This window comes from Chenopodium quinoa, unplaced genomic scaffold (genome assembly GCF_001683475.1).
Source record: "Chenopodium quinoa cultivar QQ74 unplaced genomic scaffold, ASM168347v1, whole genome shotgun sequence".
Taxonomy (NCBI): Eukaryota; Viridiplantae; Streptophyta; class Magnoliopsida; order Caryophyllales; family Amaranthaceae; genus Chenopodium; species Chenopodium quinoa.
Window position 1 is genome coordinate 1120535 of NW_018743032.1, and position 14415 is coordinate 1134949.

The window sequence follows — 14415 nt, forward strand, 5'->3', positions numbered from 1 at the left end:
CTCATAACCCACCCAAATTGTTCAAATAATAAGCACACTACAAACTCCCTCACCTCACTCACTAATAGCTCCCCCAAGCCAAGCTTGGGACTAGTAACCAATGGGGCAAAATAGTCTTGTAATGTGGTTTATAAACAATAAAAAGTCAAGGCAACAACATAGGTAGCAAGAAGGGAACAAATGTATCTAAAATCACTTGAAGACTACCTAACAGAACAAATGCCTTCGTCCTCCACAATGTGGATAATAATGAGACATGAAACACTACTCATAGTTGAAAATCAATACTCAAATTCATTGACATACCAGGAACTAACACACATTCCTAACCAAATCAACTAGTCAAGCACTATATTCACAAGTAGTTGGACAAAATTGACGCATGTTAGGGCATCAAAGCAATCAAACTTCAAATCATGATCAACAAATCCACAATGCTCATCATCATGTACCAAGAATCAAAACATTATTTTTTTTCAAGTATGGGGCACATGGAAGCATGATTTATAATTCATTGAACATATTTATTAATTTTTTTTATTTTTCATATAAGAAAGCAATAAAACTATACTAGAAAGCAATAAATCTAATCTAAGAAAACACACCAAAATAAAAGAAAAGGGAAAAATAAAGAAACCAAATCCAAAAATCTCCCCAAGCTAGAATCAGACAATGTCCTCATTGGCTCGGGAACAAGCACAGCTATCTAATCATCATCATCCTCATCCATGGAGCCGAATCCTCCACCGCTACTACTTGCACCACCTACGCCAGAAGAGCTACCACCAAAATAGTTAGGCTGAAACCACCCCCCCAGCCGGTCCCCCAAAAGGTATGTCCCGGTCGTACCCGTGGAAAGATGAATAGTCAGTATAATTACCACGGGCAGTGGGATCTCTATCGTATCCCTGGGGTAAATAGCATTGTCGGGTATATTGCCCCGACGAGCATAATCATCATACATAGGATGCAGGCCTCTACCCTGGTTCCTCTCAAGGTACCCTAATCGCTGGTTAAGGGAACCTACCATCCTTATAAGGTTTCTATGTGAAAACTCTATGCGTCCTATGGTCTGCCTATACTTTGAAGATCCCAAATTGTCTCAGAGTCGCTATGGGGAGGAGGTGGGGATGTATGATACATGTGAGGTGGTGAAAGCACTACCTCGGGCTTAGGGTGGGGTGGTGGTGGAACTGGTGGTGCTTGCCCCCGAGCGTGGGAAACTAAAAGGTCATATCTGTAGGACTCTTTCCCAGGGGGAAAATCGGTCAACTCGGGATTAGGCAAGGGAAAGATAGGCAATGGTTGCTTTAATTCTGTCCTAATGCACCAATGGGGGACTCGCTGGCTATCCAAACGTACCCAACCCAAATCCTCAAGGCACCTATCAGTCATGTAGGTGTCTAGTCCATAGTTAGTGAGATCGTAAGGTCTAGTCTCAACAAACCCGGCCTTCTTAACTGATATCCTGGTAATTAGGCCTCATAGACGAATCACGGTAGTAGCATGGTTACTAACCGAGTCATGTCTACTAAGGTGAAAGATGATGTATCTAGCAATGTTTAGTTTACCGCACCCAAACACATAATGTCCAATTAATGCTAGTTCATTGGTTTGGGCGTTATGCGGCTCATTTCTACCTAGAAAACAAACACTTGCAAATCTTTGCCACATTTTAGGTACAGGGTGATGGATAGGTTTGGCACTAGCATGTTGGGTGTTAGGTGGCGGTAAAAAAAGTCAAAACATGATAGATATCTTCCATTTTATATTGTTCATGCCATTAAATAGGTAATTCAGAATTCAAGTCAAAAATTTTACAAAAATCAACAAAGGTTAAAACAATATTTCTATTATTTAACCTAAACATCATTTTCGGACCATTTTTACTATTAACAACAAATAAAGAGGAAAGGAATTCACACGTTAATTCACGATTAGTAGGGTAGTGCATATCGACAAATTTCCTCATTCTTATATCGTTCAAAAAACGTTTAACATAATCATATAAACCATAAGACTCAAGAATAGAGCGACGTAACCGGCGTGAAGGGATTACCTCTCGCCCGTAGAGTTGCTCAAGTCGTTCTTTCCGGGTATGCAATTCAGATAGTTGGCCATTTAGAAAGTTGCAATTCCAGATCATATTCTTGACTTGAGCTAGAACTCCTCCCAAGAATTGTCCTTGACCTCTTTGATGCCATACTTGAAGAGTGGGTATGATTTTTTTTTATTGGAATTTGGGGATTTTGGTATAGAAATGTAGAGGATGAAGAGAGGGTTAGAACCATGTAAGAATTATTGGATTTGGGTGAGAAATGGAGAGGATATATTAGAGAGAAGTTAGAGAGTTTAAGGTTTTAGAGAGAGAAAAAATGGTGGAAAGAAAAGGAAATGAGAAAAGAAAGAAGGAAGAAAAATAAAAGCTGGGCGGAGAAGCTCGCGCCCGGTCGGGCGATCTAGACCTCTTAAATTATATAGCTTTCGCGCCCAGTCAAGCGAAAATTCGCTCGATTTTCTTCGACTCTCACGCTCGGTCAGTCGCCCTCTCTCCTAATAGAGCAACATTCAATATCGTATTCGTTAATTCTCGCACCCGATCGGGCGCCCTTTGCCTGGTCGGGAAAAAATTCTTGATTTTGGACCCTTACTTACTCTCGCGCCCGATCGGGCGATGCTTCGCCCGGTCAGGCCCGAGATAATACTTGGTACGAGAGAATTCCGTTTCTTTTCTCCAAATTTGACTAACTTTTTTCCTTGAAACCTGTAAAAAAATCAATAAACTCATTAAACACCCTCCTCTCTCCTCTCACAAGAAAAAGGAAGAAATCTATACTAAAAAGCAAGAAAATACGGGTTGCCTCCTGCAAAGTGCTGGTTTATCTAGTCCCGCACGACCCTCTTACCAAGATTAAAAATTAGTACCCTTGGCCTACCTCTTGATCAAGTGCTTTCTCACCCGATCGAGCGGTGTTTAGACCATGACTAGGCTTCCTGACATGCCCTGTAGGACGCTAAATCACCTTATCTGTTGGATCCTCCTTGTCGTGAACTGGGGGTTCTTTACTACTACTCACAAGAGTCCCCTTATTGACCGATGGTTGCTTCAAATTATCACTAGATTGAGCAATTGCAACTCGATCTGGTGGAACACTCACTATGGGCTCAGTTTCAGTACCTTGCTTGTTTGTTACCACCTTCTCATCTTCAAAGTCAAGACCGACAGTGTAGAGGGCTCTTTATATTACATCAACTTCCTTTTTCCATTTGTCTATTTCATCTGTAGAAGATGCAACACAAGATACCGCGTCCAAGGGATCTTTTACAAAAGCTTGGGTCTTATTAGAACAATTATCAACCATATTTACACTAAAACACTTCTCCTCTATCATGGGGCTTTTAGGGGTATTATTCAAATTGAAAGTAATTTTATCATCTCCTACTGATAGCGTCAGTTTGCCACATTTCACATCTATAATTTCTCCTGTAGTGTTAAGGAATGGTCTACCCAAATTAATTGGGGTTTGCAAATCCTTAGCCATATCAAGAACAATAAAATCAACAATTATATAAAATTTACCTAATCTAACAAGAACATCCTCTAAAACACCTAAGGGGTATTTCAAAGAATGGCCGGCCATTTGTAGAGTAATATTAGTAGCTTGTAATTTACCCATATTCAGCTTGGAACACACAGACAATGGCATGACACTAACGCTAGCACCCAAATCACATACGGCATTATCAATCATTAGATTGCCAATATGACAAGGGATAGAAAAACTACCTGGATCTTTCAGTTTAGATGGAGATTTATTTTGTAGTACGGCACTACATTCTGCAGTAAAAGCGACTGTCTCTACCTCACTAATAGATCTCTTTCTAGTCAATATTTTCTTCATGAATTTTGCATATGCAAGAATTTGTGTAATTAGTTCTGTGAAGGGGACCGTTACCTACAAATCTTTAACCATCTCCACAAACTTACCAAACTGCTTATCTAAATTTGTATTTAAGTGATGAATGGGGAATGGGGAATGGTAGTTTTATAACCGACTTTAGAGCATTACTTCTCTTATCTAGAGCTGCTATCTTCCCTTGAGTTGTACCCTGCAATGTATTATCAGAAATATTAATACTACTCTTTAGCCCTGTAGGGCTATAAGTAACCTTGTCAGGTTTAATGGAATCAAGATTATCATTATTCATTAAAACAGGTTCATTATCTCCGGGCATAGGGGGCCCTTCATAGTGTGAACCACTCCTTAGAGTAATTGCGAAATCTTGATCCGTAGGCCTGGTTGGCTATGCTAGCAGGGCTCCCTGTTGACGGGCTTGTAGAGTAAAAGAAATTTGCATAATTTGATTATCTACAATTTTATTATGTGTTATGATCGAATCAATTTGAGCATCTCTACTCTCCATATGCTTTTGCATACTAGCCAGCATCGCTCTAATTTCTGCTAAAGCAGGGTCGAAAGATGAGGAGGATTGTTGTGGTTGGTTTTTTCTGGCCAGCGTTGGGATGGTAATATTTCTGTTGTGGTTGTTGTGGCGTCTGTGATTGGTGTGGAGGCGGCGGATTTTTAACATTGGTGCTCCCGTAAGAGAGATAAGGATGATTCCGGAACCTGGATTGTAGGTGTTGGAGTATGGGTCATTCTGCCTATAAGCTTGAAAAAGACATTGAATTGCTCCACGGAACTCCTACAATCTTGCTCCTAATGACCTACAATTCCACAGTTTTCGCCAAAAGTCTCAATAGAATTATTATTATTTGCAGAAACATTAATTAGCTATATTTGTAGTACTAAGATTATCTAATTTTTTACAAATAGAGGTTAATTGAGCTTGTAGAAAGGATATAGAGTCGACACTATGTTTCCCTTTGTTAGCAAAGCCTCTAGGATTCCCATATTGGGAATTGTGGATTGTTATATCTTCGATAACTTGACTTGCATTATCAACATTAAGGTTCATAAACCACCCACTAACTGTACAATCCAATATTGTTCTAGATCAATTTTTAATTCCATTATAAAAGGCTTGGATCAACTTCTACTTTGCCAAATTATGGTGGGAACACTCCCTCTGCAAATCTTTAAATCTTTCCCAAGCCTCATACAAAGTCTCATCTGGCTCTTGGTCAAAGTTTTGAATTGCGCTTCTTAGCAAAGCTATCCTCTCTACAGGGTAATATTTGTTATAGAAATTTAAAACAAGAGTCTCTAAGTTAGTTATACCAAGTGCAGTTCTATTTAATCCATTATACCATAATTTGGCTTTTCCACATAAAGAAAAAGGAAATAGAATCTCCCTGATTTGGTCATGTGTGACCCCAGCTTGCCTGATGGTATTACAATATTGACAGTAGTCTGCAATATGAAGATTTGGGTCTTCACCCTTAGCTCCACTGAATTGCTTCCTTTCTATCATCGTGATAAATTGGGGTTTAATCTCGAATTGTACCCCAACAAGAGACGGAGTGGGAGTAAGGTGTGGAAAATCTGTAAGCGTCAGCTGTGAATAATCACTAAGATTCTTAGGTGTCGTCATCTCTTATTCTGAATCGGAAGGTACTTCTGAATCACTAGAAGGGTCTCGACGATTATTGTTATCCCCAGAACCCGCTAGGATTTGCCTATAAAGATTCTTTTGTCTATGGAAAGAGATTTTGATCTCAGGATCAAATGGGATATAACCTGATCTGGAACACCTAGGCATAAAAAAAGAACTAAAAAGCAAATATGAGACTTGCCTCAAAGAACTAACGTTCTCTAAGACAAGAAGAAATAACCTAGACTATAGAAAACAATCAGAAATAAAAATAAAACCGTGTCCCCGGCAACGGCGCCAAATTTTGACAGGCTAAAGTCGTATCACCCAATCAAAAGTAATTCCTAAATCCTCTAATTAATGCAGATAGGGAAGTAGGGTCGAATCCACAAGGAAATTGGTCTTTCTACTCTTAATTACTCAATATAATCTAGTTTATCAATTAACCAAAATTGTTGTTATTAAAAGGAACTAAACTAAGGAGATTAAGAGTAGGGAGAAATCAATAATAAAAGGCCTAGGGCATAGATTCACCAATAAATAACATTCCAGGGTAAAACATAACAATCAATCATCAATACATCAATTAATCAGATCATAAAGGGTTTTTGCTACGTATTACAATCACATAATTAATCTACCGGTATTAAGTCTCATCTCTCGAATCTCGACTTAACCATTTATAAATTAGTCTACCTAGTGAAACTAAGCCTAAATATCAATTTTAATCTCTAAAATCTCGAATTAATATTGCTAAACTCATACATAAAAGACCAGCGCTAATCTAGTTGTAGAGCATTAAATCAATCAATAGGAAATCAATAAAGCATTGACAATCAACAACAATAAATTACCCCTTCATATTATTTATGAATCCCCATAAACCCCAGAAAGAAAGCTAATCAGACATAATTAAAACTAAACTAATCAAAGCAATTAAACAATACATGATGAAAGTTCATTGTTATATTCAACCCTAGGCATGGATCTTATTTATAGATCGTATCAATAAATAAGAGTCCATGTCAAGCCCAAACACTTTATCCTAAATAAACTACTCTAGACCAACACTTTACATGGTATGTCATAATCTCATAAGGCCATTAATGGGCCTCTTACTTGCTTAAGCCAATACCCTTGTTGTGCAACCTCATAGAATCCATTCTATTGGGCTTTGGACTATTTAACTAGATCAAAGATCATTTTTCATATCTAGCACCAAACAATGACGACCTAAAAGAGCGAACTTATTATCTCCATAATAGTGATCCTTGATATATCTAGTAATTGCACTTATCCAAGGCATAGCTCCTTCAATCTCCAACTTGTCTGAGACAAGTGCGCAATATTTAAATTCCTTAAGTCAATGTGTGTCGATTTGATAATATGATTGCATCTCATGTCGTGATCATATTAATCATAATGATTTCGAACTAGGAACTTAAAGAATATATGAATTTAGTTCATCTGTGGGGTTTTATTCACCAGGTTATCAACCTTATGAGCCCAACAATCCATAATTATTTTGGAAATATTATTTAATTTCAAAAACCATAATTAGATAAGAATAATTGCTCTTTATACTAGACCAAGAAGACTTTATAGCTCCCACTAAACATCTTGTATACATAAGACTTTTTCTTCATTTTACGAGAACATCAAACGATTTGATTAACTCACAAAATTAAGAACACTAACTCCATGATGCTTACTTACTCCATTAATGGATCTTTTATACATCTTTAGGATTATTGGATTTTCAAAACTTTTGATTGTATCATATACGAATCTTCTTCCATGAACAATTTCAAGAAATTTTGAAATCCATCTACCAAATCTCATAAGGTAGAAATCACTAAAATATCTTTAATAGATCTTTGAAACATGACTAATGTAATGGTTTCATCGTAGTCATAGTCATACTGTGAATTAGTTGAATCCTTTAACAAGTCTTTGCTTTAGTTAGAAAACATTTTTCTTTCTTGTCTATTTTGCTTATAATGGTTCTCACCCAATTAGGCAGTTTATTCAAGTGTCATACACTTGTTTATAGAATTAGAATCTATATCAGATTTCCTGATTTCATTTTAAACCAGCTGAGTTGTAACTTGTCAAATCATCTTTATTACTTGCATAATTATATTTTCCAAAATCAATATTTTGAAACTCTTAGTTAATATGATATCATATTTCTTTGGCTAAGGTTTACATATGCTAGTCATCATAGTGGGTTTTTTATGCAACAATTGAAACTTATACAACAACTTTGTTAGTTTCAATGAGAAACGACAATAGAGGATGTGCACTTGGAATGTACTACCTTCAACACATGGTTATTATTCCCATTACACTTAATGAGACCACGCGTTTTCATGTTTAACATGAGGTGAATCATGCTCAAATTGTTGCTTTTATTTGATTGTTTCTCGAATTTCTTCAAGATTTTTGAATTCAATTTTCTTGAACTTTTCAAGGTTTTTGAACTCTTTCGAGATTCTTATACTCCCACTTTCCTTTTTAAGGAGGTGTATTTACCATAGGGTGAACTAACCATGGTTTGAACCATGTTTGTTTGTTGCTTTTATTAAACTCTTTCGAGATTTATACTACTCCCACTTGACCTTTTGGAAACCATAAGGGCACCTACTTGAGCAACAAACATTTAGTGCTAAGTACGATTTGTGTAGTAGTACCTCGTTCTCTGTATAGGAATTGATCGTGCATTAAACGATTTAATACAGCTTTTATTCCTTGCTTTGTAGAAAGACCTTTTAATAACTCTTCTTATCCATATCATATATGGAGTCTTTGCTACATTTTGATTTGACATATATAGTATGTTTAGTTTTGTAGCTCATCTTAAAATTATATCCCTTAAACAATGGTTGGAAGATAGGTAATTTCATCCATTATCAAAATATATCTCATATAGATTAATAGCTCCTTTCATAAACGCTTCACAAGGTTTTCTTCTCGAGTTTGTTGTAAAATGATTTTACAACTCTTGGATGTTTATCAAGGTCTTGTCTTAAATTCTCATTATTACGATCATATCGCAATATTTTGAGCATATATTTCCAAGTTAATGTCTTGACTCAAACTTTCACCATTACACTCATATTGTAGTGTATTTATTATCTTGTCAAGTTAATTCTGAACTTCATACTGGATTGTTGAACTTTTCAAAACTTTCACACTTTAGCTTCAACTAAGCATAAGTGATCATATCACAAATGAAGTTTCATTCTCCGTCTCTAGCCTTTGAACCTTTGGTTTTCTTACATCGATATGTATTCAACCTCGAGTTTGCATCATCATTTCTCTAAATGGTGACTTTATCAAAATTTCAAATTAGAATGATAATTACAAATATCAATACATTCATAATCTAATGATATTGAAAGCCCGTCCCTTTGGATCTTCCACATGCAATGTTCATTGTCATTCGAATTAATTGACATATTTCACAAGGGAATAAACGCGTCGTCAATTGTCTATCCCTAGATCAAATACAATTTATACAACCTAAACAAACCTAATACGAGTATAAGTTAAGCATAGGGGTCGAACCACATGGAACGAATAAACACCACCAAATGTTATTGACAATTAAGCTAGTCCGGAATAAGAGACAAATAAACTAATTCTAAAGATGATAAAACAAGAAATAAAACATTAAGGGAAATGGTTTAGGTTTAGAATTCACTTGAACATAAACAAAGGCATAGAAATTGAATTAATTATGAACTAAACATGCTCTAATACCGAAGTAAAAGATCTAATCTAGCCGCCTTCCGGGGTCAATTGGCTTCTCCTAACATAGCCTCTATGTTTCCACATTAGAACCATATACTAGGAGGTACTATTAAATAGCAATCGATAGTAATGAACCTTAACTAAGTCAACTTCCGTTCCTTGTTAGCAAAGATTCACCTTTAATCAACCAACAATGTGCACTTGCAAGAAGATTAAAGAATATCAAGCATATAAAGACTTTAATCACAAATAAATCAATTCTAAACCCAGAATATGCTCAAGATCCAACTACACCACAACCATCCCCTTAATGGGGAAATTACTCACTAATCATGCTAATAACAAGATTTTAAATTAACAAATAATCAAGAATAAACCTGATTAACAAGCAATACCGAAAACTAAAATAATAATCAAAATAAAGCACATAAAAATAGAGGAGAGAGAGTTAGAGATTCTCATTGATTGAATGTGAAAATCTACAAGCAAGATGATCAATCTTCCTCTTCAATATCCAAGCTCAACAATTGTAAAACCCTTACTTTCTCTCTCTAAACTACTCTAATCCTAACCTAAACCTAGAGAGAGAAGCTCTCCTAAAAACTAATTAGAGAATAGAATGGATGGTAATTGTTTTTTGAATTATAATAATTACCCCAAATATGGGTATTTATACTAAGCTAGGAAAAATAGAAAAATAAAAGAAGGAAATAAATAAAGAAAGAAAAGGAATTAAAAACAAATAAGAAAAGAGAAAGGAAAAAGTAAATAAAATTAAAAAGAAAAGAAAATAATAAAAACCCAAATCCCCCACAAAACAATCAGACTCCATTCCTTTTCTTCGATCTCTATGGCTGCTCTGATTTGTGATCATCATACCACCATCATCAACCATTATCATTAAATCACCACCGTCAATCATCATCTCTTATCATTGAGCATCAATCAAGGTCGTTCGTTCTTCATTAAAAACCATGTGTGAAGCTCGTGGAGTGGTTCGGTCGAACCATGGGTTGGTGTGGCCGAACTACGGGGTTGGTTCGGTCGAACCATGGGTGTGTTCGACCACACCTCTTCAAATTACAAAACCTCAAAAGTTTCTGACTCGCACTTCGACCGAACTCTTATTGGTTTGCTCGAACTTGATTAATTCGTAATTTCCTCTGATTTTTCTCTATTTCATGCGCGAATTGGAGGGCTGGAGAAGGGGAGTTGTTAGGTGGGTGAAATTGGTGGGTGATGGTGGTGGTGCGGCTGCTGTGGTTGGAGGTGGGTGGTGGTTGCTCTGTTGCGTGAGTGAAGGAGAGGGAGTAGCAATGGTTAATTGGTGAATGGCAAAGTAGGGGCTGTTGGATGTTGCAGGTTGCAGGAGCTGGGGAGAAGTGTGGTGTAGGATAGGATATGGTGGGGTGGAGGATGGGAAGGGCAAGGTGCAGCAAGACGAGCAGCAATTACGTGGAGCGAGGGGCATTGCACATTTGACTTGAACCTCGGACCTCCGAACACGATCCTAAAAAACCAAATATACACAAGGGAGAATCGGGAAAAATATAAAATAAAACAAAATGAAAATAAAGAGAAAAAAAAAACACAAACCAAAAATAAATAAATACGAAAATAAACTAAAACTAACAAAATTAATTACAACTATACAAGCAAATAAAGGAAAATAAAATAACAAAATAAACATAAAGGTTATTAAAACTATGAAAGTAACACATAGAAATAATGAAATAAAATAAATTGAAAGCAAATAAAATACGAAAATAAACTAGAAACCAATTAAATAAAGAAATAAAATTAAAACACACTAAAAGTAAGAAATAAACTAGAAACTTTATTAAAAAGAAAACAAGATAATAAAAGGGAAAATAAACACGGAAATAACTCTAAAACTACCCCCTAAGAGTAACATAAATGTCACTCATCAATATTAGAGATAATTTATATATTGAAATGGTTTAATTATTTCTATCATATAGAATTTTAAACCTATTCAGCAATTCAAAAAATATTATGACTCAATGAAGCATAGAACAACATTTTCTCCATGTTTTTCAATCTTCAATGCTTAGTCATTACTAACATTGATTAGTATTTCAATAATGGCAAGAATAAATGACATTCATTTAATTCTATCAAATAACTAAGTAAGGTGAAATATAAGTTCTACTTGTAAAGTTGCTACTTTTGCTTCTAGACTTGTAGATTCTACTTGTGAAGTAGCATCATTTGCTTCTAAACACTTGTAGATTTATTTCTCCCTTAGCCATAACTTCTTCCTTTAGTTCGACCACATTGTTTAATGAGTGAACTAAACAAGACATCGTATGTCCAAGAAGTATCAATATGTTAAATCAATTTCTATAATATACTTCTTAAATTGGAACATTTACATTCTTTTACCTTCCAACTATATGAGGTAGTTTCTAATCAATTGGAATTGGTCCATTTAATTTGAAACATTTGTTGTTTATAACAACTTTTAGCATGTAAGTAGTATAGGTTTGAAAAGTAGCAACTTGTTTGCATTTCTTGGCCTATAACTTCTTAATGCAATCCGCATATACTCCTAAACCTTTCCCATTTGAGCCACTTAGAACATTTCTCTTAGGTTTAAAATGATGCTTTGCTTAACTACTTTAAGCACTTTTCATGATTTTGCTAAGACTATTCAATCATCATTTATACTAGAGTTTAATAAACTATCCAAATCTATATAAAATCCATGAAAAATAATGTCATTTGATCAAATTTTGATCATAGAGATTTCCAATCACTTTCTTATATTCAATCATATTGAAGATAATAGATTTTATTGGACTTCTATACTTGTCTTTTAGAGGGTTTGTACCTCCTATCTCATTATATCCCTTGAAACACTTTTCAAAATGAAGATGTGTTGGCATTTTACTCAAACATTTTGAATAAAATCAACCTTAGACATTTAACATGGGTTTTTTAAACTTGCCTTTTAGATTCATCTTAGCAAAATTGGAATGTAGGTTTATGGAGTATCTTTTAACTTTTTGAGAACGTTTCTCAACTTTATTTTTAATCGAGGAGATTATATATAATAATAAAATTAGAACGACTTGTTACTTGTAAGTAAGCGTAAAATTCATTTATGTTTAATAAAATTTAAAGTACCATAAGCGAATTAAATTAGTAACTTTAAAACATTTTATTCAAATATTAATTGATCCCAATTGAATTAAATTATTCCAAAACCCTTTATTTGTATAATAGTTGACCGGATTGAGGCCCTACCATCAAGCATTAGATTTTCAAGGTGAGTAAACTCTTTACATATTACAACTCTTCTCGGATTTGGAATATTAAATGATGTAATGATTGAATGTGCCCCCAAAATGGGGGAAACCTCCCTATTTATAGAGTCCTTGGGATTTGTGCCCTTGTCCCAGATTACGGAAATGGAAACCTAGGCATGGTTTGGCTGCACCGTTTTAAGACTTTCTAGGGATTTGGGCCTTGAAGGCTACCAGTTCCCTAGGGGTATTTACCTGCCACGTGTCATGCCCCAGTTGGTTTACTTTGGACTCTTCATAGAATGACACATGTCATACTCTAAGAGGTCCACGTGGCAGGGTAAAAATACCCAAAATAATAGGTAATTTATTTTTTATTTTTTCTTTAATCTCTCTCTTCCCACCTTATACGTTCTTTCATGGAAATCCCTCCAAACCACCACCATAGGTACACCCCTCATGGCCTCACCCTCACCACTCACCGTCTCTTAAACCAAACCACACCCTCATCGCGCACCCCACTTCCACCTGACTTGTCGGACTAAAACCCTATCCCACTAGTTCAAAAATCCCACCTCACCTCGAAACCCACCATGTCAAACCAAAACCCCATGTGCGCACAAGACCTAAATCCCAACTGAAACCCGCCGCATTCGGTAAATACCCTACTTCGCCTCGAAGCAAGAAAGCCGGATTTTTTTTTCCAAAACATTATTTCGGGCAAAATAAAGTGGTCTTTTTGGGTCAAAATTTGAATGAGCCTAATTTTAACTAATAAATATAGTTTTAGGTTGCCAAAACCCTAATTATTATATAAAAATTGGGCTAGGGGGATTAGAATTCAGGCCCAAAAATCCTGTCCAAATCTTGACTTTTTTTTAAGGCTTGGCCAACTTTGATCAAGTTGCATAACAACTATTTTTTATTAATGTTAAGAAATCTACTATTACTCATTGAACCAAATTATTTAATATTTTTCTACGAGATTAATATTATGGCCTTGTTTGGCAAATGGCTATTGGCAGTTGACGGTTGGTTGATTCACTTGGCTTGTTTGACTATTTATAACGGCTTTTAAAGTTGGATGTTTATAATGGTTGTTTATAAATTAGTTATTGGTTGTTAGCTGTTTATTAGATAATTTGTGGGCCAACAAGCCAAAAGCCAACAAAAAAAGCTACTCAAAGCAGTTTTTTCATTTTGGCTTAAAAGCCAACTTTTTCACTGACCGAAAAACCAATTACCTGTAAGGAGGGTGTGCCCATCGTAGGGGATCCTTCTCCTTATATGCCTATGGCCCTTTGAAATCAAAGGACTTTACACTTGTTAGGGTGTATTAGGATTTGAATTCCTGGCTGTTTTGGGGACCTTGAAATGGAGTTTATCCTATCATTATGCTTTTTTTTGTAAGAAACTAGTAAGGAGTCGCCAATGAGTTTTAGGAAAACTCATAAACCTCGTTCATATCTTTCTTCCAAGTAGAGTCAAGGGATATTTAGCACGACTCGTAAGTTTACCCATGCCCAAATTTGGTCCACTTGTACCAGAAATGAGTTCGGGAGCGAGGGTACTACAATAACGTTTCCTTTAGGGAGGAATCATTATTCCAGCCCTACTGTGGCCTTTACTAGCACTTACTTTTTCACAATTTCATTACCAAACAATATATGCAACGTGATACCTAAAAACTAAGTTCGTGGATTTTATTTACAAGCATTAATCACGTAGGAATTACATTGCAAAAGTCGTTATTCCTTATTTAATTAATATTCGTGAAAAGAATAATAAAAAACAATATTCGCATTGTCTCAAGTGATCAAACAACTATTAATTA